Below are 24,585 nucleotides of genomic sequence, written 5' to 3'. Positions count from 1 at the left end.
GTGTTCTGAAAGGGTCAGATGCCCCAGGAACGCTCCCTTGCAGATCTGGAACAGGTCAGGACAGAACCCTTCTAAGCAGCTGGAGGTAGGGGCTCGGGGGAAGGGAAGAGGACACGGAGAGTAACAGAGAGCTGCTGAGAGAATGATTAACTCTCCCTTGGCAAGGAGAGATGGATAAGTGCCACATGTCTAGGGTCTGAGCCATCGCAAATGCTTCAAGGAAGGGATGAAAGAGGGCTTGGGTCTCATTGACCCTCAACTGTCACAGACAGAGCCCAACTCACACTTGCTTAAATCAGCAAGGAATGTGTGAGCCCGCATAACTGGGTAGCCCAAGGAAGCCAGGGGTGTTAGGGGTGGAACTGGAATGTGAAGAAGTTTTAAGACTTCAAATAAACTCAGCACATCGAGCAAAGATGGAAAAGTATACAGTATTTAGAGCACACCCTTTCTAGGTATTTGATTTGTAAGATTGGTGGCTGTCACAGCTTTGTAGATAACTAAATAACAATGTAAATAATTATCTGCTATAGACCTGAAAATAACTTCTGTCTCCTAGAGGTTCAGTTGATTTCACTCTGCCAGTGTTGGGAAAAGCCAGTTTTGCATCCATTGGTAAGTAAATTTCAACATTTGTTTGTTCCAGATAAGACTTGTGATTCTTTGACTTCTCCTTTGAACCAGTTTTGACAACATTCCGGGTTCCTTCATTAATAATGACTTAAATAAAATCGATTGTGTTCATTTTATATCAGTGTAAGAGTCATTGTTTTACCTTTTTCTGAAATTAACCTGTGGCAGCTTTGGAGATGTTCCACCCAGCTGCCCGGTGTTTCCTTGACAGAGCTGGGTGAACTGTTTCCTGAGTGGTTTCTTGACAGGCTGCCGAAGCCCAGGCATGTCTTCTCCTGGTTCCCAAAGCAGGAGTCTAAAGTAGCAATAGAGTTGTGATTTTCTAATTGTAATTGTTCTCATTTTAATTTTCCTCTCAAATGATTTTGTGTCTTGTTTTGGTTTTTGTTTGTGACCAATAAGTATTCCTGTTGCTGGAAGCAGCAGTGAGGATTGGGTTCATGGTCTGATTAGTTGGTGAGATATACTTTTTTTTTTAACTAAGCCAGTATATGTGTGTGTGTGTGTGTGTGTGTGTGTGTGTGTGTGTGTTGAGATATATATATATATTTTTTTTTTTTTTTTTTTTTTTGAGACAGAGTCTTACTCTGTTGCCTGGGCTAGAGTGCCATGGTGTCAGCCTAGCTCACAGCAACCTCAAACTCCTGGGCTCCAGCGATCCTCCTGCCTCAGCCTCCCAAGTAGCTGGGACTACAGGCATGTGCCACCATGCCCGGCTAATTTTTTCTATATATATTTTTTTTAGTTGGCCAATTAATTTCTTTCTATTTTTAGTAGAGACGGGTGTCTCGCTCTTGCTCAGGCTGGTTTCGAACTCCTGACCTTCAGCGATCCTCCCGCCTCAACCTCCCAGAGTGCTAGAATTACAGGTGTGAGCCACCATGCCTAGCCTAAGCCAATATTTTATTGGTATATGAATTTTACTTTTTTATTAATTTTTAATCATCATAGGACTCTACACATAATTAGAGATCTGTAAATGGACCAGTGGTTTATAGAATCTAGTTTCTAGTGGGTGGGAGAAAATGGAGAATCTAGGTTGTTTATCTTTGTCCATTTCTCTGTTGTCATCAGAGAGGCTGAATAGCAGATCTGAGCAGGCAGAAGAAAGAATCAGCAAAACTTTAAGATAGGTCAGTTGAGATCATCCAGTCTGAGGAACGGTAGGAAAAGAGAACGAAGAAAAATGGGGCTGGTACTCAGGAGGCTGAGGCAGGAGGATTGCATGAGCCCAGGAGTTTGAAGCTGCAATAAGTCATGATGATGCCACTGTGAGACCCTGTTTCAAAAAACAAAAACAAGGCCGGGCGCTGTGGCTCACGCCTGTAATCCTAGCTCTTGGGAGGCCTAGGCGGGCGGATTGCTCAAGGTCAGGAGTTCAAGACCAGCCTGAGCGAGACCCCGTCTCTACTATAAATAGAAAGAAATTAATTGGCCAACTGATATATATATAAAAAAAAATTAGCCGGGCATGGTGGCACATGCCTGTAGTCCCAGCTACCCGGGAGGCTGAGGCAGAAGGATCACTCGAGCCCAGGAGGTTGAGGTTGCTGTGAGCTAGGCTGACGCCACGGCACTCACTCTAGCCCGGGCAACAAAGTGAGACTCTGTCTCAAAAAAAAAAAAAAAAAAAAAAAAACAACAACAACAACAAAAAAAAACAAAAACAAAACAGGAAGGAAGGAAGGGATAGAGGAAGAAGGAAAAAAAGAAAGAGAGAAAGAAGGACAGAAAGAGAAAGAAAGGAGAGAGAAGAGAAAAGAAATGGGGCTGGGTGTGGTGGCTCACACCTGTAGTCCCAGCACTTTGGGAGGCCAAGGCAGGAGGATCCTTGAGGCAGGAGTCAGTCTGGGCAACATAACAAGATCCTGTCTCTACAAAAGAAAAATTTTTTAAAAAAGAAAAATGAACAGAACTTTGAAAACCTGTAGGATACCCTCAAGCACACCACACATACACATAATGGGAGTCTCAGAAGGAGAGAGGCTGGGCGCGGTGGCTCACGCCTGTAATCCTAGCACTCTGGGAGGCCAAGGTGGGCGGATTGCTCGAGGTCAGGAGTTCGAAACAAACCTGAGCAAGAGCGAGACCCCATCTCTACTATCAATAGAAAGAAATTAATTGGCCAACTAATATATATAGAAAAAATTAGCCAGGCATGGTGGCACATGCCTGTAGTCCCAGCTACTCGGGAGGCTGAGGCAGGTGGATCGCCTGAGCCCAGGAGTTTGAGGTTGCTGTGAGCAAGGCTGACGCCACGGCACTCACTCTAGCCTGGGCAACAGAGTGAGACTCTGTCTCAAAAAAAAATAAAAAAAAAGAAGGAGAGAAAAGTAACAGAAAGGGTATTTAAAGAAATAATGGCTGGGCCGGGTGCGGTGGCTCACGCCTATAATCCTAGCTCTCTGGGAGGCCGAGGCGGGCGGATTGCTCGAGGTCAGGAGTTCGAAACCAGCTTGAGCAAGAGCGAGACCCCGTCTCTACTATAAATAGAAAGAAATTAATTGGCCAACTAATATATATACAAAAAATTAGCCGGGCATGGTGGCGCATGCCTGTAGTCCCAGCTACTTGGGAGCCTGAGGCAGGAGGATTGCTTGAGCCAGGAGTTTGAGGTTGCTGTGAGCTAGGCTGACGCCATGGCACTCATCTAGCCTAGGCAACAAAGTGAGACTCTGTCTCAAAAAAAAAAATAAAAATAAAAAAATAATGGCTGAAAACTTCCCAAATTTGATGAAAATGTTAATACACACATCTAAGGATCTCAACACATTCCAAGCAGAATAAACAAAGAGATCCACACCCGACTACCTCATAATCAAACCATCAAAAGCCAAGGACAGAGATACACCACAGTTTAGCTGCTGCAGCTCTTGCAGGGCCTGAGCTGTGTTAGCACCTCTCCCAGAAGACCCTGCCAGTCGGCCAGCCCTTCTCCATGTGAGCCATGTGGCACCAAAAGATGACGATCAAAAATTTGGATGTGTTGGAAGAGATGCAGTGAGTCTCCCTGGAGTGAGCATCTCAGGCATTGGAGAAATATAACATAGAAAAGGACATTGTGGCCCACGTCAAGAAGGAAAGAATTTGACAAGAAGTACAATCCCACTGAGCATTGCATCATGGGGAGGAACTTTGGTAGTTATGTGACACATGAAACCAAACGCTTCTACTTATATCTGGGCCAAGTACCCATTCTTCTGTTCAAATCTGGGGAAAAGCATGGACTGTGCCACACGTCGGGTGATCCATCCAAAAGCAAGAATCGCAGCCTAAATTCCAAATACCAGAGACTGAAATTTTCAGCCTTGCTAAGGGAGCACCTCTATCTTTGAACCATTATTGTGTTATTGTACAATAATGTATATTGTGTTTTCTGTACTAGTTGTGATTATAAAATAATAAGCAAAACAGCTTACCTTTGTATTTATTTATTTATTTATTTAATTTATTTTTTTGAGACACAGTCTCGCTTTGTTGCCCAAGCTAGAGTGAGTGCGGTAGCATCAGCCTCGCTCACAGCAACCTCAAACTCCTGGGCTCAGCGATCTTACTGCCTCAGCCTCCAGAGTAGCTGGGACTACAGGCATGCGCCACCATGCCCAGCTAATTTTTTCTATATATATTAGTTGGCCAATTAATTTCTTTCTATTTATAGTAGAGACGGGGTCTCGCTCTTGCTCAGGCTGGTTTCAAACTCCTGACCTCGAGCAATCCGCCCGCCTCAGCCTCCCAGAGTGCTAGGATTACAGGCGTGAGCCACCGCGCCCGGCTATTTTTTATTCCATAATTCTGCTCCATGTTTTTTTCTCTCAAAATCCATTCCTTTAAAAAATAAATCTGTTTCAGATGTGTTAAAAAAAAAAAAAAGCCAAGGAGAGAGAATTTTTTTTTTCAGAGATGAGGTCTAACTATGTTGTCCAGACTGTGGTGCAGCAGCCATTCACAGGCACAATCACAGCTCACCGCAGCCTTGAACTCCTGGGCTCAAGCAGTCCTCCTGCTTCAACTCCTATGTAGCTGGGAATACAGGTGTGTGCCATCATGTCTGGCTAATTTTTTAATTTTTTTGTAAAGATGGGGTCTTGCTATATTGGTCAGGCTGGTCTCAAACTCCTAGCCTCAAGCAGTATTCCTGCCTTGGCCTTCCAAAGTGCTGCCATTACAACCTGGTGGAAAACATATTTAACTTTTTAAATATTAAAATTTTTTTTGAGACAGAGTCCTCTGTCGCCCTGGCTAGAGTGCGGTGGCATCATCAGGCTCACTGCAACCTCAAATTCCTTGTCTCAAGCCATCCTCCTGCCTGGTCCTCCCAAGTAACTGAGAATACAGGCATGCACCACCACACCTGGCTGATTTTTCTATTTTTAGTAGAGAAGGGGGTCTCGCTCTTGCTCAGGCTGGTCTCGAACTCCTGAGTTCAAGCAATCTTCTCGCCTCAGCCTCCCAGAGTGCTAGGATCATAGGTGTGAACTGCTGCATCGGCCCCTGGTGGAAAAGATTTAAAAAAAAGACAAACTTTTAGCTAGACTGATCAAGAAAAAAAAAGATTGAAATTACTAAAATCAGAAGTATTATAAAAGAGGAGACATCACTACTGACCTCACAGAAAGAAACAGTTATAAGGAAATATTGTAAACAATTGTATGCTAAAATATTAGATAGGTTAAATGAAGAAATTCCAAGAAAGACACAAACTGCTGAAACTGACTCAAGAAGAAATACTCTTTCACTGATTGCTCATCTAGAAAATAAGAAAGAAGAAGAAAAAGAAAAAAGAAAAAGTAGGAAATCTGGAAAAACCTATAACAAGTGAAAAGATTGAGTCAAACTTCCCATAAAGGGGCCAGGCATGGTGGCTCACGCCTATAATCCTAGGACTCTGGGAGGCCGAGGTGGGTGGATTGCACAAGGTCAGGAGTTCAAAACCAGCCTGAGCAAGAACAAGACACTGTCTCTGCTATAAATAGAAAGAAATTAATTGGCCAACTAGAATATATAGAAAAAATTAGCCGGGCATGGTGGTGCACGCCTGTAGTCCCAGCTACGCAGGAAGCTGAGGCAGGAGGATCACTTGAGCCCAGGAGCTTGAGGTTGCTGTGAGCTAGGCTGACGCCACAGCACTCTAGCCCGGGCAAGAGAGTGAGACTCTGTTTCAAAAAAAAAAAAGAATTAGGCCGAGCGTGGTGGCTCACGCCTGTAATCCTAGCACTCTGGGAGGCCGAGGCGGGCGGATTGCTCAAGGTCAGGAGTTCAAAACCAGCCTGAGCGAGACCCCATCTCTACCATAAAAATAGAAAGAAATTAATTGGCCAACTAATATATATAATATAAAAATCAGCCGGGCATGGTGGCTCGTGCCTGTAGTCCCAGCTACTCGGGAGGCTGAGGCAGGAGGATCGCTTGAGCCCAGGAGTTTGAGGTTGCTGTGAGCTAGGCTGACACCCCGGCACTCATTCTAGCCTAGGCAAGAAAGCGAGACTCTGTCTCAAAAAAAAAAAAAAAATTAATCCCAATGCTTCATGAACTCTTCCAAAAATGGGAGAGTAAGGAACACTTCCCAACTCATCCTATTACTCTTTCATCAAGACCACATAAAGACATCACAAGACATGGAAACTATAGACCAATGTTCCTTATGACTAGAGGTGTAAATATCAACAAAATGCTAATAAATTGAAAGCAGCAGCATATAAAAAAGCGTACATACTCTGAACAAGTGGAATTTGTCCCAGGAATGCAAAGTTGGTTATAAGACGTGAAAATCAATCAATGCAATGCACCATATTAATAAAATAAAGGACAAAAATAACGTGATCTCAATGGACTCAGAAAAATAATTTAATAACCTCTAACACACTCTCATGAAAAAACCACTCAACAAACTAGGATTAGAAGAGAGTTTCTATGGTCACAGTTGTAAAAAAAAAAAAAAAGAGCTTCTTCAACCTGAGAAAGGACATCCACAAGAAACCTACAGCTAAAATCATACTTAATGGTAAAAGACAAAATTTCTCTTAAGATCAGGATCAAAACAAGGATGTTCACCCTCTATTCAACATTGTACAAGAGGTCCTCTCCAGGGAAATTAGGTAGAAAATATAAGTTAAAGGCATTCAGATTGGAAAGGAAGCAGTAAAACTATCTCTATTCACAGATGACATGATCTCATGTATAGAAAATCCTAAGATATCCCCAGAAAACTGTCAGAGCTAATACATGAGTTCCGCTCAACAAGGTTTCAGGATACAACATCCTATACAAAAATCAGTTTTTTTCTGTACATTAGCAATGAGCAATCTAAAAATGAAATTAAGAAAACAATTTTATTTACAATAGTATCAAAAAGAATAAAATAGGCTGGGTGTGGTGGCTCACTCCTATAATCTTAGCACTCTGGGAGGCCGAGGCAGGAGGATCACTCAAGGTCAGGAGTTCGAAACAAACCTGAACAAGAGTGTGACGCTGTCTCACTAAAATTGAAAGAAATTAATTGACCAACAAAAAATATATAGAAAAAATTAGCCGCGCATGGTGGCGCATGCCTGTAGTCCCAGCTATTTGGGAGGCTGAGGCAGAAGGATTGTTTGAGCCCAGGAGTTTGAGGTTGCTATGAGCTACGCTGACGCCAGGGCACTCTAGCCCAGGCAACAGAGTGAGATTCTCAAAAAAAAAAAGAATAAAAAGGGGAGGGCACGGGGGCTCAAGCCTGTAATCTCTACTAAAAGCAAACAAAAATTAACCAGGCAACTAAAAATAGAAAAAAAGAAAATTAGCCGGGTGTAGTGGCTCACACCTGTAGTCCCAGCTACTTGGGAGGCTGAGGCAGAAGGATTGCTTCAGCCTAGGAGTTTGAGGTTGCTATGAGCTAGACTGATACCATGGCACTCTAGCTCTGGTAACAGAGCTAGACTCTGTCTCAAAATAACCCAAAAGAATAAAATACTTATAAATAAATTTAACAAAAGAAGTACAAAACTTATACACTGAAAACTACAAAACATTGTTGAAAGAAATTAAAGCCCTAAATAAACAGAAATACATCCCAGGGTTTGGGCGTGGTGGCTCACGCCTATAATCCTAGCACTCTGGGAGGCCTAGGTGGGAGGATCGCTCAAGATCAGGAGTTCAAAACCAGCCTGAGCAAGAGTGAGACCCCATCTCTACTAAAAATAGAAATTAATTAGCCAACTAAAAATATGTAGAAAAAATTAGTCGGGCATGGTGTTACATGCCTGTTGTCCCAGCTACTTGGGAGGCTGAGGCAGAAGGATTGCTTGAGCCCAGGAGTTTGAGGTTGCTGTGAGCTAGGCTGACATCACGGCACTATAGCTCAGGCAACAGAGACTTTTGTCTCAAAAAAAAAAAAGGAAATACATCCATGGATCAGCAGACTTAATATTGTTAATACGGCAGTACTCCCCAAACTGATCTATAGATTCAAGCAATCCCTATTAAAATCAACTGGCTTATTAGCACAAATTAATAAGCTGATCCTAAAATTCATATTATGTCCCGGCCCGCGGGACCTTTTGTTACTCGCGGGGGGGGGGGGGGGGGCGAGGGGGACCGTGCCTGAAAGAGATGGGTGAGAGAAAGGAACGAGACCAAGCAAATGGTTGTCAAGGTCTACTTTACTTAGATTTTCTGCTGGTTTAATAATCATACAGAAACAAGGAAGTATGAACAGAAAAATAGAGTGGGGGGATGATGAGGCTCGGGTTTGGGCTAATCAGCCCCAATCAGTATCTTATTGAGGTTGTTTGTGTCTGGTTACCTAACCCCAACCTGGCAGGTGGTCGGGAACAATTGCAGTTAGCACACCCTGGAGAATTCCATGGTCAGCACGCCATGGGATGCATTCTTCTCGGAGCTATAGCTGGAGGGTGGGGTGCTGTTTTTGTCCTAGGAATTTTTCTAGGGCGAGGCCCATGCGTAGGACAAGTCATTGGGGTGTTGAGGGTCTTAGTCTCTAACATCTCCCCCTCTTTTTACTAATATGAGGGAGTTTTACACAAGTTGGTGGAGAGCCTGTCTTAGGCTACGCGATGGGCTTCTGCGACCAGCACCTCAAACAAGATCGTGTGATCAATGTGAAGGTGAGGCCTCTGTCTTAGGCTATGTAGGTGGCATCCAGCTCTGGCACTTCTAATGATGAAGTGTCCCCCCGGGCATGGACCTACAATATTCCCATCATGGAGTTACCTCACTGCTGGTGGGGTGCACATCTGGTACATGGCATCGCGATAATCCCGTCATGGGCATCTCCACAGCCTTTGGAACCAACTGCGTTCCATGTCTGAGGCAAGGTTTGAAAAATTTAGACCCTCTATGGCTGTATGGGGAGGCTCTGTATGGAGGTCTTTTCTGGAGCCTCTTTGTTCCAGCCATTGGTAAAACACGGAGACCGATTTTTGTGTGGCTGCGTCTACCTGCGACTTAACAAAGTTGGTTAGTTTTTTGAATGCCCAGGGCCCAAAGGTGAGAAGCAACAAAAAACCTACAAACGGCCCCAAGACACTGGGAAGCAATGTGGATAACCAGGGGGATGTGGAAAACCAATTTTGATACCATGCCTCACTTTGTTCCCTCTGTTTTTTCTATTTTCAAGGCTCTGTCTAACTCTCTCAATGCTATTTTCTACCAGACCTGTTTTGTCTGCGTAAAAGCAACATTCTTCTTTAAGTGCTGCGCACAAACCTCTCTCTTGGAGGAGCACTAAATCTAGGCCTCTTTTATTTTGCAACACTACCTCAGAAAGTGAAGCGAGGGATTCTTTGAGATATTTTAGACCCTGCTGTAGCTCTCGGAGATCGTTATCGATGGCCACAGAGAGCTGCAGGTATTGTCGGTTGGAGGTGATCAGAGAGGCTATGCCTGTTCTAGCCCCTGTGGCACCAAGGCCTAGAATAACTGCGAGTGTTATGGCTGTGATGGGTTCTCTCTTTACCCGGGGCATTGTGGTGCCTCGCTCCCAAAACTGAAGTAACTCATTAGCAGGATGTACAGTGAGTCTGGGGAAAAGCATGACTAACACACAATATTCTCTATGCTCAAGAAACGTTGCAGTGACTACATACGGGGTAAGGCCGGAAGAACAAGCAAAATAAGAGGTGTTAGATGCCTGAATATACTGAAAAGTGGAGTTGAGAGTAATTGACTGATTACATATTTTCTCTAAGGGTGCAGGAGGGAGCATTCTTGGGCCAAGAAGGCAAAGGCCTAGGCCTGTGACCTGGCTGAGTGTCAGGCCACCATGGGTCTCAAGACCCTATCTGAGTCTGCTGGTGTCATTAGTAAATAATGGCTCACCAAATGTAGCAACGCCTTCATAGAAGGGAGGCTGGGGGGAGTAGCATACCCAACACTCCTGATATTCTGAATTATTGGCCTCTCGGATGGTCCTGACAGAGGCGTTGACTAAGGTGAGAATTAGTTTTGCAGAGGAGGGGGGCCCCTCGGGTAGGGTAGGTCGGTATAGGGAGGTGCTGAACGGAGAAGGGGACACAGTTGGGGAGGAGGGTAGGTCCCTGGAGGGACTGTGAGGTCGAGGTGGGTGAAGGTTGTTATTAGGGCCTATTGCAACTATAGGACCTCTGGGGAGGCTTTTAATTAACTTGATTTTAAATGTGAGACCAATGTCTTTTCCAGATGTGTAAAGTCTGAGCCCCCACTCAAATCCCCTGAACTGATCCCAAGAAGCCTTTTTTCCAGCTTCGGTGAATGAAATTAACAGGGGGTTGCACCATTGGTTGTTACACTGAGGATCAGTGGGTGGTTGTGGGGCGTAAGGGGACAAAGGAGCTTGACGGGGAAATTGCTTTTTGACGGTGATATAATCCCAGGAAGAGGAGGGATTCCAGTAGGCATCACCGGTGGTCTCACAGCCCCAGGAAGCACAAAAGAAGTCAGGGGCATAACCACATTGGTAGTTGTTGGTACGAGGTCAATGGGCCCCTGGGCAAACATAAAAATCTTTATATCTCGTCGCAGAGCGTCCGGCTCCCGAGGAGCAAAGGCCTGGGGAGGAGTCAGCCGTTGGAGGAGCTGGCTGAGGGCGAAAAGTGCGGGAAGGCCCCACACAGGGTCTTTAGCCCCAAGAGCTAATACGCATAGGTCAATTTCTAATGGATTCCATGGTATAACAGCGGAGAGACGTGAGGGGGAATTAACAACGTCTCCTGCCTCATTAATTACCTGCCATGTATAGTTGTAGATCTGATGGATGTTGGTTGCGATGGTGCTCTTGATCACGACTAGAATCAGGCATAGGAGAGGCAGCGCCTTTTCTCGGGGAGTCATTGTATTTCTGGAAGAGAACAGAATTAAGAATTCTTTTCAGGGGATTCCCTGGGTGGGTTATATAACTTAATCGCTCTCTCTGGTAGCCATCTGGCGTTTTCTGCCTGGGTATCGTAGATGCAGGCATGTCCTTTTCCCCATATGAGGACAGGGTCAGGCCCCAGCCATTTGCCTGTAAGCGGCTCCTTCCATAAGGCCTGTGCATAAGTATCTGTGGTGGATGGGTGCCAAAGGCAGTTGGCGGCCGTTTTACCGGCAGTGTCAAAGGTGAGAAAATTTAAAATGAACAGGGCATGATTAAGCAGGGTTTTGGAATTACCTGTCAAGGGATATAAAATTCCTCCTCCCGATTGTAGTTTGGAGAGCGTATTTTTTAACGTCTGATGAGCTCTTTCTACAATACCTTGGCCCTGAGGGTTGTAAGGAATGCCTGTAACATGCTTAATGCCTAACTGAGCACAAAAACTTTTGAAGTTGGAGCTGACATATCCCGGGCCATTGTCAGTCTTAATAACTTTAGGCTGAGGGAGGGAGGTGAGACAGGCTATAACATGGCTGATAACGTGGCGGGTGGCCTCGCCTGTTTGTAGGGAAGCAAAGATAAATCTACTGCAAGTATCTATAGAGACATGTACATATTTAAGCTTTCCGAAAGGGGGGTAATGAGTGACATCCATCTGCCAGAGCTCCCCAGGGATCAGGCCGCGAGGGTTGACTCCTAGGTGTGGCTCAGGGAGAAGGGTAAAACAAGCCCTGCATTGGCGGACGATTTCTCTGGCTTGTTCTCTAGTAATGGAGAATTTAAGCCTGAGGGTATGGGCATTGAGATGGTGTAAATCATGAGCTTGGCATGCAGCGCAAACAGGATCAACAGTGATAGTGTGGACTGCGCCTGCAATGCGGGTTGCCTGATCAACAAGATTATTTCCAGCGACTAGAGGCCCAGGAAGGCCAGTGTGGGCGCGAATATGGCCTATGAAAAAGGGCATAGAGTGAGAATGAATGAGTCTTTGCAATTGCTGGAACATTTGAGTGGTATTGTTGGAGGGCCGAATATGAGGCACAGTTTCTAAAGTGGCGACAGCATGAGCAACATAAGAACTATCAGTATACAAGTTAAATGGCGACTGATCTACATTTTTGAAGACTGCGACTAAGGCTGCTAACTCAACGAGTTGAGCAGAGGAGAATCTGGTGGGAAAACTGCGGACCTGGCCATTAATGCTATAGGCCGCGGTGCCTGAGGAGGATCTGTCGGTAAAGACTAAGACGGCTCCTGGAATGGGGGAGACTCTTGTTTTTTTGGGAAATATTACAGGTGTCCGATAGAGGAACTGAATTAGTTTATCAGGGGGGTAATGATTATTTAGTTTGCCCTGGAAAGACGTACAGTTAACTGCCCAGTCATTATCATTTTGTATTAGCCACTGAATTTGGGAAGCCTTGTAAGGGAGTATTATGATATCTGGATCCTTTCTAAAGAGCTTAAGGGAGTTTTCTCGCCCGAAGCGAATAATTTTAGCTACTAAGTAAGGGTAGGTGGGAAGGACTTTAGGGGAGGAAGCCAATAGGTGAACCCAAAAAAGAGGCTTGCCCTGCCAAAGGAGTCCCGTGGGCGAAAAGGGGGTAGGGAGGACAATAAAGTACAAAGGGGAGTCGGGGGAGAAGTAGCCAATGGCCTGGGCATTTATGGCCTGCTCGACTAAATTAAGGGCTTGCTGCCCTTCTTTAGTTAGGGATCGGGGAGAGGTTGGATCAGTATCTCCCTGCAGGATGTCAAATAGGGGTTTTAACTGTCCTGTGGTGAGTTTTAAATATGGGCGAAGCCAATTAATGTCGCCCAGAAGGCGCTGAAAATCATTAAGGCATTGAAGAGAGTCTTTCCTGATTTGCACCTTTTGGGAGAGGACCTTATTGGGGAACAATTCAAAGCCTAGGAACAGGTGAGGGGGGCAGACCTGAATTTTTTCAGGGGACAAGCGGAGGCCTTGAGCTTGTAAGGCCGAGACAACCTGCATGGTAACTTGATGTAAGGTTGCCTCGTCGGCTCCAGCAAAAAGAATGTCATCCATATAATGAATTATATATATTTGAGGATGTTGAGTTCTAAAAGAATCAATTGTCTGAGCCACATATTTTTGGCAAAGGGTAGGGCTGTTGGCCATGCCTTGAGGCAATACTCGCCATTGGAAGCGCGGAGAGGGTTCTATACAGTTTACTACCGGGAGACTGAACGAAGCGTTTGCAGTCATCTGGGTGCAATGGTATGGAGAAAAAGCAGTCTTTTAGGTCAATGACTATCTTATAGTAGCCCTTGGGGATAGCTACGGGCGAAGGCAAACCAGGCTGGAGTGCCCCCATGGGAACCATTGTTTGGTTAACAGCCCGTAAATCTTGTAGCAGCCGCCATTTGCCAGTCCTTTTTTGGATGACGAAAATGGGGGTGTTTTATGGTGAAGTAGAGGGCTCTATGTGTCCGGCAGCTAATTGTTTCTGCACTAACGCTGTAGCTGCGGCTAGCTTGTTAGACAGGAGGGGCCACTGATCGATCCAGACAGGGGAGTCACTTTTCTAAGTGATTTTATCTGCCTGAAGTGCAGGGGGATCAATGGCCCTTACAAAAAATGTTCTTCGAACCCTAGTCCTGATCTGTCTGACTTAGGGAGGGTGGTTAAGGGTGATCTTAGTCCCTGACCCTCTTTGCCTGTCTTGAGAGGAATTCCTGTTTAAGCATTTGGCTGGTTACAACTTCATTGGGGCTGCACATAATGACATTTATTTGTGCAAGGATATCACGCCCCCATAAGTTAACGGGTAGGTTTGGGACTATAAAGGGTTGAGTGGTACCTCTGTTTCCCTCAGAGTCTTCCCATGTTAAAATTTTTGAGCTCTGGAGAGTATCTCTAGACTGTCCTATACATTGCAAGTGCGTAAGGGAAGGCTGCAGTGGCCATGATTGGGGCCAGGCGTCCTGGGCAATAACTGTGGAATCGGTGCCAGAATCAAGAAGGCCTTTAAAAAGTTTACCATCTAATTTTAACCGCAGGGTGGGTCGTTTTTTGGTGATAGCTTGGACCCAATAAAGATCAGAAGAGCCAGGGCAAGAAGCACGGCTGGGAATGATGTATTAAGGGGCAAGGGTAATGCCTGAGCTAAGCGCTGTCCCTTAGAGACACACACAGGGCCGGTAAGCGCACTGGCTAGGATGTTAATTTCCCCTGTAAAGTCACTATCTACTATGGAAGGGTGGACTATGAGCCCTGCAAGAGTGGAGGAGGCTCGGCCCAGAATAAAAAAGAACATGTTAGCGGGGGGGGGGGGGGTCCAAAGGAGCCAGTGGGCAAAATTTGAACACCATCCTCAGGTCTTAATATTGTGTTGGAGGAGGCACACAAGTCCACTCCTGTGCTCCCTGTGGTTGCTCGGAGGAGTCTAGAGTCTGGGGGCTCTCTTGTCAGCTGTTCCCCGAGGCCAACTGAAATTGAATAGGGCGAGGGGCCCGGGGCTGGCCCCTCAGGCCGTTTTCCGAAAGGGGGGGCAAGGGGTTTCCAAAGACATCAGTCTTGGAGCGGCATTGATTGGCCCAATGATTTCCCCTCTTGCAGCGAGGACAGAGGCCTGGCGGCTTAGGAGGGTTAGGGTCGGTAGAGGAAGTGGCCAAGGGGCATTGCCTCGCAAAGTGCCTGGCTGACCGCACTTAAAACAGCCTCTCTGTGCCGCAGTCCCTTGGATGGCGGCCCCAACCGCAAGCTGCACGGCCTGCGATACCTTATGGGCGAAGGGGTCAACATCATTACACATCCTAATCATGTCATTAAGGTCTTTATTTTTGAGTTTGCCCCTGAGGATGGCCCTGCAAGCGCTGTTGACATTTTCATAGGCCAATTGTTTAATAAGTTTATTATCGCCATCCTCCTGTCCGAGGGTCCTCTCAGCAGATTCTAAAAGCCTATCTACAAATTCACTAAAGCCCTCTTGAGCTCCCTGGGTGATTTTTGTCAGGGGAGTGAGAACAGATCCCGTAGAGGGAAGTGTTCACCAGGCGCCGAAGGCGGCTGCGGCAGTCTGAGACAAGAGCCCAATCGGGAGTCCCCTTTGGCGCTGTTCAGTGGCAAACTTCCCTTGTCCGCTAAGTTTTTCAAGGGTCCAAGATACAGAATTGGGGTTTTTTAAATTATTAGCAGCTGTAGTCTGACAGTGGTCGAGAAAGTCGGCTTTCCATGAGAGGAACTATCCGCGAGAAAGGACCGCCTGTACTAGCTTGATCCATTCTCCGGGGAGCAGGTAGCCGCCCCCCGAGGCTGCCTCTAGGAGGGAATAGGTAAAGGGAAGGGTGCATTGGGCCCATACACCCTAACAGCAGAATTCAGTTCTTTTAAGGTTTTGAATTTTAGTCTGCGAAATTCAGTGGGCTCTGAGTCTGTTTCTTCTGGGAGGTCATCACTTTCGCTTTCTCTTTCCCTCCCTTCCGTATCCTCATTATCTGAATCTTGGGGCAGGGACTGGCTCGAAGAAGGGGCGGCAAGGTCTCTTCGCCAATTAGACCTGGTAACTACTGGGAATGCTAGGGCTTTATGGGAGGACTTTAAGGATTTCTTATTTAAGGTGGCATATGATTGGGCGGTCTCATGATGTGGGTGGCTAATGAAGACCGAATCTTTAAGCGTATCTTGGAGGGAGGACAAGTCTTTGGAAAGCTGGGCAAACTCTTTTTGAAGTTGTAAGACATCCTTTAATTACGTAACCCTTTGACTTAAGTCTTCTTTGGCACGCAAAAGTAAGGGGATTGTAAGGGGAGGCATTAATGAAGGTGCGCAAATCTGGGGCGCGTAAGGAGGCGGCCATTCGGGATTGTGATATCGGGCCGCTTTCTCCTTGAGGGCTGCCTCTCCTGCGGGGTCGAGAGACTCTCGGAGGGGGTGTCTCTTGAACACCGGGTAATTAAATGCAAGAGGAGGGTAGGCAAAGGAGGGTAGATGGTCTTGGTGTCTGGCCTACTAGTGGGGGGCTCGTCTCTAGATGTCTGGAGCTCAGCCGGGGGGTCCTGAGGGGGCATATTAATACAAACTGAGGGGCAAGGGGAAGGGCATGTTGGTGTCTCAGGATCATTAGGAGAAGCCGACTTTCTGGTCGCCTCTAAAGACGTTCTCGAAGCAGACCGCGATACGAGTCGGAGGCAGAATTTTGCTACTGAGAGCAGCTGCTTTTTATTGGGGTCTGAATCTGCTCCCTCAACAATATCTCTAATTAGTCTCCAGTACGAGAAAACGGATACAGGGACGGCATCTGGGCCCTGATTCAGTGTTAGGGACCGGCTTCCTGCACCCTGCCAGGCAGACGAACGAAGACACCAAGGATGCAATCACTCAAGAGGAGCTTTATTTTCTGGCTAGCCAGGGTCCAGGCCCTAGAGTGCCAGCGCAGTGGTCGCTCTTACAGGCAAGGACCCTGACCAAAGCTGGGGCTGCCCTTTTATCCCCCCTCCCTCTTGAACACCCGCGCTGCACAAGCTGATTGTGCGTGTTAGTCTTTAAAATGATTGGTGGACTGGTAGCCCGCCGGCGGCAAAGGGGCCTTTCTCCCTTATTTGGCACCGTACCTATGCGTCTAGCTGCAAGCAAGCGATTCTCAGAAGCAGAAATATGCGTTTAGCCGATAGTTCTACCTTTGGGCCCCAAGCTAGCAGTTTCCAGAAGCCGATTGCTCCTCCCCTGGGCCAATTTTCTGTTATCCAGGCTCACACAAGTGAGCCAGCAGCTTTGGGCTGCAACCAGGCCCTTACATCAGAAGTAAATTGTTTAAATCTCTGCCTACCTTCTGCCATTTGCGTGGGTGAATCTCAGGTCCACCAACAATAAACCAAGGACAAGCACGATCAATGAACACAAAAAACTTTACTAGATCCTTTTTCTTAACTCTAATTCCTCTCTCTCTGAGTGAGGCCTTGAGATCCTTGATAAAAACGGCCTCTTTAGACAATGAATGGCCCATCTCGATGGGATGACAATGTAAAAAATCTACTCACCAGACCGTCGATTCTGTGAGCGGCAGAACGGAGGTCTCTCTAGGGGTTTCTCGGCCGAGGAGCTTGCGCTGGCGTCATCCGACAAAGGTCCGTACCTCGAGCCCCACGTTGGGCGCCACTTGTCCCGGCCCTCGGGACCTTCTGTTACTCGCGGGGGGCGAGGGGGACCGTGCCTGAAAGAGATGGGCGAGAGAAAGGAACGAGACCAAGCAAATGGTTGTCAAGGTCTACTTTACTTAGATTTTCTGCTGGTTTAATAATCATACAGAAACAAGGAAGTATGAACAGAAAAATAGAGTGGGGGGATGATGAAGCTCGGGTTTGGGCTAATCAGCCCCAATCAGTATCTTATCAAGGTTGTTTGTGTCTGGTTACCCAACCCCAACCTGGCAGGTGGTCGGGAACAATTGCAGTTAGCACACCCTGGAGAATTCCATGGTCAGCATGCCATGGGATGCATTCTTCTCAGAGCTATAGCTGGAGGGTGGGGTGCTGTTTTTGTCCTAGGAATTTTTCTAGGGTGAGGCCCGTGCGTAAGACAAGTCATTGGGGTGTTGAGGGTCTTAGTCTCTAACAATATTAAAATGCAAGAGTTGTGGAATAGCAAAAACAGCCTTTAAAAAAAATAAAATTCTACTCCAACCCATGGAGCAACAACAAAAAATAAATAAATAATATAAAATAAAATAAAATTGGAGGGCCAGGCGCGGTGGCTCACGCCTGTAATCCTAGCACTCTGGGAGGCTGAGGCAGGCAGATTGCTCGAGGTCAGGAGTTTGAAACCAGCCTGAGCAAGAGCGAGACCCGGTCTCTACTATAAATAGAAAGAAATTAATTGGCCAACTAATACATATAGAAAAAATTAGCCGGGCATGGTGGCACATGCCTGTAGTCCCAGCCACTTGGGGAGGCTGAGGCAGTAGGATTGCTTGAGCCCAGGAGTTTGAGGTTGCTGTGAGCTAGGCTGATGCAATGGCACTTACTCTAGCCTGGGCAACAAAGCGAGACTCTGTCTCAAAATAAAAATAAGAATAAAAATAAATAAATAAAATAAAATTGGAGGATTCACTCATACTTCCTGATTTCAAAACTTTTCATAAAGCTACACATTGAGACAGAGTGGTCCTGGGGACTGACATAGAATCAACAGATAGATGGGTACAGTCTTTGGAGTTGCATTTCATTCTCTATCTATGGGCTTGAAAGTCCAGAATAAAACCCTTATATTTATAGTTAATTGAATTTTGACAAGGTGCCAAGGCAATCGAATGTTCAAGGAATTTTTAGATAACTGGATGTACATATGCAAAAGAATGAAATTGGACCTCTACATCACACCGTATACAAAAATTTACTCAAAATAGATTGTAGACCTAAATTTAAGAGTTAAAACCATAAAACTCCTGGAGAAAAATGTAGGAATAAATCTTCACAATCTTGACTTAGGCAATGATTTCTTGGATATAACACTAAAAGCATAAGCAACAAAAGAAAAAATAGATAAATTGGGCTTCCCCCATAAGCATAAAAGTGTTTGTGCTTCAAAAGACACTATTGTGCTTGCATTGGCAGCGCATATATTAAAATGGGAATGGTGCCGAGAAGATTAGCATGGCCCCTGCGCAAGGATGACACACAAATTCATGAAGCTTTCCATACATAATATTAAAATCAATTTTTTTTTGAGACAGAGTCTCGATTTGTTGCCCCAGGCTAGAGTGAGTGCTGTGGCGTCAGCCTAGCTCACAGCAACCTCAAAATCCTGGGCTCAAGCAATCCTTCTGCCTCAGCCTCCCAAGTAGCTGGGACTACAGGCATGTGCCACCATGCCCGGCTAATTTTTTCTATATATATTAGTTGGCCAATTAATTTCTTTCTATTTATAGTAGAGATGGGGTCTCACTCTTGTTCAGGCTGGTTTTGAACTCCTGACCTCGAGTAATCTGCCCGCCTCGGCCTCCCAGAGTGCTAGGATTTACAGGCGTGAGCCACTGCACCCAGCCTAAAATCAATTTTTAAGAAAATGAAATCAGGCCGGGCGAGGTGGCTCACGCCTGTAATCCTAGCTCTCTGGGAGGCCGAGGCGGGCGGATTGCTCGAGGTTGGGAGTTCGAAACCAGCCTGAGCAAGAGCAAGACCACGTCTCTACTATAAATAGAAAGAAACTAATTGGCCAACTAATATATATATAGAAAAAATTAGCCGGGCATGGTGGCTCATGCCTGTAGTCCCAGCTACTTGGGAGGCTGAGACAGAAGGACCGCTTGAGCCCAGGAGTTTGAGGTTGCTGTGAGCTAGGCTGACGCCACGGCGCTCACTCTAGCCTAGGCAACAAAGCGAGACTCTGTCTCAAAAAAAAAAAAAAAGAAAAAAAGAAAATGAAATCAAGGTGTCAGCTGGGCAAAAAATAAAAATATTTTAAAAAGAACACTCTGAGAAAAGTGCTGGGGGGAGGGGGGCATGGGCAATATATGTAATCTAAACACTTGTACTCCCATAATACGCTAAAATTTAAAAAAAGTGAATAAAATATTTGCAATCATCTATCTGATTAGAACTTGTATCTAAAATATATAATGAAATCTTACAACTCTACAGTAAAAAGGCAAATAACCCAATTAAAAATTGGGCAAAAGATTGAATAGACATTTTTCCAAAGAAGATACACAAATGGTACATACATATAAGAAAAGATCACTAACTGGAAAGCAGTCTGGAGTCCCTCAAAATGTCAAACATAGAGCTGCAATACCACACAGCTCACTTCCTAGGCTCAAGCGAGCACTCTAGCCTGGGTGACAGAGTGAGACCATGTCTCAAAAAAAGTGAAGATGAGGAGTCAGTAATGAAAACGTTAAACTTTGGAATAAGCAAGAAAGATACATTGCTGGCATTTCCAGTGGAAAAGTACCCACTTTTGGAGCACACCTTTCCAGGTTATCTAATTTTGACTCTACCAGGTTCCTGCCTCTCACAGTCTTTGAGCTATTTTACAGATATGTAAATTGCAGATAATTGATAGCATTGCCAACAATTCCTTTTTATAGACATGTGAGTAATTTCAATCCAGTGGAGGTTCCATTGTTTTTCCTGTGGAAAAAGCTGGTCTTACATCTATTTTTAAGTCCATTTTAGGATTCCTTTACTTCATATGAATTCATGGTTCTTGAACTTCTCCTTTGAACTGGTCTTTCTTTCTTTTTTCTTCTCACTCTCTTGCTTGGGCTAGAGTGCTGTGGCCTCAGCCTAGCTCACAGCAACCTCAACTCCTGGGCTCAAATGATCCTCCTGCCTCAGCCTCTCAAGTAGCTGGGACTTCAGGCACGTGCCATCATACCCAGCTAATTTTTTTCTATTTTTGGTTGTTTTGGCTAATTTCTTTCTATTTCTAGTAGAGACAGGGTCTCACTCTTGCTCAGGCTGGTCTTGAACTCCTGAGCTCAAGCAATCCTCTCGCCTTGGCTTCCCAGAGTGCTAGGATTACAAGCGTGAGCCATCGCGCCTGGCCTGATTTTTCCCTAGTTAATGATTTAATCTTTTTTTTTTTTTGTCTCACTCAGCCCCTTTCTTCTCTCTCCATGCCATATCCAGCCATCTCCAAATCCCATCCACCCACCTCCTGAAGCCTGGGCTAGAGTGCCATGGTGTTATAGTTCACAGCAACCTCAAACTCCTGGGCTCAAGCAAACCTCTGCCTCAGGCTCCTGAGTAGCTGGGACTATAGGTATGTGCTACCATGCCTGGCTAATTTTTTCTGTTTTTAGTAGAGACTGGGGTTTCACTCTTGTTCAGGCTGGTCTCGAACTCCTGACCTCAAGTGATCCTCCTGCCTATGCCTCCCAGAGTGCTAGGATTACAGGCGTGAGCCACTGCACCTGGCCCATTAGTTAATGATTTATTTATTTTATTTATTTATTTATTTGGAGACAGAGTCTCGCTTTGTTGCCCAGGCTAGATTGATTGCCGTGGCATCAGCCTAGCTCACAGCAACCTCAATCTCCTGGGTTCAAGCAATCTGCTGCCTCAGCCTCCCAAGTAGCTTGGATTACAGGCATGTTCCACCATGCCCGGCTAATTTTTTCTATATATATTAGTTGGCCAATTAATTTCTTTCTATTTCTAGTAGAGATGGGGGTCGCTCTTGCTCAGGCTGGTTTCAAACTCCTGACCTCGAGCAATCCGCCTGCCTCGGCCTCCCAGAGTATTAGGATTACAGGCATGAGCCACCGTGCCTGGCCAGTTAATGATTTAAATAAAACTTTGACACACTGTCCTTGTTGTCAAAGTGCTGCCAGAACACATTACTAAAAACCTGGTGGCTTAAAATGTCAGAAATTTATTCTCTCACAGTTTTAGAAACCAAAAGGCTGAAATCAAGGTGTCCACAGGGCTGGTTCCTCCTGAGGCTCTGAGAAGAACCTTGTGGGGCTCCTCCTGCTCTGGTGCCATCCAGGCTCCTTGGCCAGGGTCTTTTCGCTCCAACCCTGTCCCCATTGTCTCCTGGCCTTTGCTTCAGTGTCCTTATCTTCCTCTCCTTTCTCAGTAAGGACTCTAGTCATTGGATTTGGGGCCCAACCTAATATACAATGATTTCTTCTAGAGATCCTCAACTTAATTAGGTCTGTGAAGATACTATTTCCAAACAACATCTCCTGCACAGGATCTGGAACTAGGACTTGGAGTGAGTCCTTATTGGGGAACACTGTTCCAGCCACTACACACATGATCATTTTATACCTGTGTGAAAGTCATGTTTCTTCATGCCTATTTACACTCTTTCTTCTCTCATAGTAGTTTTGTAGCCCAAGGGGACTGGGAACACCATGTTTGGGGGACATGGAGGTGCTGGGAGATGGGGGAGAGGGGCTGAGAACAGGGGCCTGGGATCTGGCATGTCTCTGATAGCTGAGGTCATTTGGGACAGGGGAAGTTTTTCTTGGTGCTCCCTAGACCCAGTAGCCCTAGTTTTGGCATGCTGACTCCCCACAGCATCCCCCAGTGCACAGTGCCCACATTCAGTCCAGGGCATGTGCTGTCTATCCGGAACAAAGCCCTGTAGGCTGGGACAGGGCAAAGCACAGCTTATCCAGCTGTGCAGCTCATACCTTGCCTATGTCATCATTTCACAGATGCCTGGAGCCTTACATGTCAGCCCACATGGATGCACTGCACTGGTCCATTAATCAGTCTAGGGTGATGCAGGAGGTCAAATATGTGTAACCTAGAACACTCCAGAAAGCCTGGTCCTGGGAGGGGCTCCAGGTCCACTTGGCCAAGCCCAGCCTGGACTTTAGGGATGAGGCAGTGATCATGTACTGCCCTCCCGGGAAGGGGACAAAGGATCACTGAGGGCAGCTGCATGTGTTCAGCCAGCATAAGGAGCCCAGAATGCATTACCTTGGGGACGACGGGTATTTCACATGTAAGGCAGGCAAAACAGCAGCCAGTGGTGTGAGAGAGGAGCTGAGGTCCTGGCTCCGCCAAGGCCAGGACCACCCAATGGAAGAGATGCCCTTGGTTTGAGCCCTGTGAGAGGAGTAGGAGAGGTGTGGGGGGAGGAGGAGGAGGTGTGGGGAGGAGGAAGAGATGTGGCAGGAGGAGGGAGAAGGGGAGGAGGAGGAGTATAGAGGAGGAAGAGGAGTGGGAAGGGGAGGAGGAGTTGGGGGAGGAGAAGTTAGGAAGAGGAGTAGAGGGGAGGTGGAGTAGGTGGAGGGGAGGAGGAAGTATGGGAGGAGTTGTGGGGAGGAGGAGGAAGGGAGGAGGATGGGAAAGAGGGGGAGGGGAAGGAGAGGAGGAGGTATGGGGAGGAGAAAGAAGGGGAAGAGTCCAGGCATGAGGGTTGTACAAAGGTCTTGAGGCTTAAATCTTCCCACTTGCACAACTGTCCCCACCAGGAGGAGTTTTTATTTCATCTTCAACGTGGCACTCTGGCAGGGCTTCATGCAGGTTCAGTGCCAAGAGCATGGTGGTTTTGAGCATCCTCTGGGTGCTGTTGGGGGGGCTGTGGCAGGCAGTCCCCTGGCAGCTGTGGTTGCTGGAATCTAGTGTCCGGACCTGGCCCCACCCTCCACAGCCCTCCCCAAAGTAAGAAGAACCTGCTGGAGAGCTGGAGGTTGTGATGTCCTCAGGATGTTCCTGTAAGGGGCTAAGGCCAAGGTCTTATTTTAGAGGCCACAGGGGACCACACACTGGCCTGGAGCAGTCTCTCTGTGGGGCTGTGAGCCACTGCAGGGCCTGCCAGGAGCCCTGGCCGCTCTCCTGGTTGCCTGCCTTTTCCAGAGTTAGGGGTTTCTTTGCCTTCCCCCCAGGCAGGTGGTAACACAGCTCCTCTCCTGTGGAAGGAGATGGGAGACAGTAGCAGTGGCCAGGGGACCTGGGCCCATGGATTCTAGTGATGGCCAAAGCTGGCGGGGCTTGTTGATGAGGGACAAGGTGGGAGGGAGAGTGGGGACAGGCCAGGAACAAACCCAGTGGGGAAGGGGTAAGAGGTACTGGGTGGTCCCAGAATCGCCAACACTAGTGAGGAGGGCATCACATGGAGGCTGTGGGCCCAGGTCCAGAAATGGTGCCCATGCCTTAGCCCCTGTTCCATCTGCTAGAAATAGTGTGGCCACCCAGGGACAGGGACTGTGAGCCCCAGGAGCCAGGACAGCAAGTCACTGAAGGGGGGGGTTGTTTGTTTGTGTGGTTTGTTTTTTTTAGATTTAATAAAGTTTTATTTTTCCAAATATACAGTTGGTTTGACCTGTTCACGCATCTTCAGCAGCAGCTGGGGCATTTCCACCCTTGGTATTTCTGGTGTAAATTACTTGAGCTCTGTGCTTTGAAACCAGCTTGATAAGTCCTTTACTAAGGAGCTCCTGAAGGGCTACCCTGGCCAGGGGAACCTCGAATCTTTAGTCTCTCAGAGACCACAGCTGGGGTTATAAGTTTATAGTTGGGAACTTCCTTACAGAGTTTGTCATATGTAGCTTTGTCAAACAAGACTAAATTGTTGAGCTTGTCCCGAACTTTGGCTTTGGACCACTTCTTCTTTTTGGCCTTGCCCCCAGATTTGTTCACTGGGTCTTTATCTTTCTTGGCCGACTTTCCGGCATCTTTCTTCTTCTTGTCGTCCTTGGGCAGCATTGCGAAGCTTGTAGAAGCGCTTCAGCTACCGCAGCCTCGTCAAGATGTCGGACAAAAAAAAGTGTTTTTGTGTTTTAAATGGTAGATACCAGTGCATGTTTGGTTCTTTTGGGGTGACCTAATGGAGTGAGATGACTGCAGGGACAGGAGAAAGAGGGCATGATCCCATAGCAGGGACATGGGCCTCAAGATGGAAGAGGGGCTCCTGCCACAGGAGGCCAGCAGGATCTGGGAGGGCTGGACAGAGGGAGGCAGCTGGGGAGGAGCTGAGGAGAGTATAGAGCACATTGGAGGGGCCTGGTGGGTAGGGCCCTTCAAGGTTCCAGGCCATGAACTGGGGTGGGGTGCTCCCCTTCGGCCCCCAACCTGCCTCAGCCCAGCTGTGGACAGCGAGTACAGCTGCAAGGGAGTAACCCTGGGTCAGCAGGGGTGTGGGTGTGTCAGTGAGCTATGTGATGGGGAATGTTGAGGCCATGAGCACTCACTGTAGAGGC

At 46.8% G+C, this 24,585-nt stretch overlaps 1 non-coding gene and 2 pseudogenes across 1 annotated transcript; 2 read left to right on the top strand and 1 right to left on the bottom strand.

Moving 5' to 3' along the window:
• Positions 1-3,374: 3,374 nt before the first annotated feature.
• LOC105868783 (dynein light chain 1, cytoplasmic pseudogene) lies at positions 3,375-4,012 on the top strand (annotated as a pseudogene).
• A 14,507-nt stretch (positions 4,013-18,519) lies between these two features.
• On the top strand, positions 18,520-18,626 carry LOC142872018 (U6 spliceosomal RNA). Its single transcript, XR_012920266.1, has one exon. It is a non-coding gene; the product is annotated as a U6 spliceosomal RNA (small nuclear RNA).
• Positions 18,627-23,660: 5,034 nt separating this feature from the next.
• LOC142871853 (small ribosomal subunit protein eS25 pseudogene) lies at positions 23,661-24,121 on the bottom strand (annotated as a pseudogene).
• Between the last annotated feature and the right edge of the window lie 464 nt (positions 24,122-24,585).

Source organism: Microcebus murinus, chromosome 7 (assembly GCF_040939455.1).
Source record: "Microcebus murinus isolate Inina chromosome 7, M.murinus_Inina_mat1.0, whole genome shotgun sequence".
Classification (NCBI taxonomy): domain Eukaryota; kingdom Metazoa; phylum Chordata; class Mammalia; order Primates; family Cheirogaleidae; genus Microcebus; species Microcebus murinus.
This window is presented reverse-complemented; position numbering and strand designations above follow the sequence as displayed.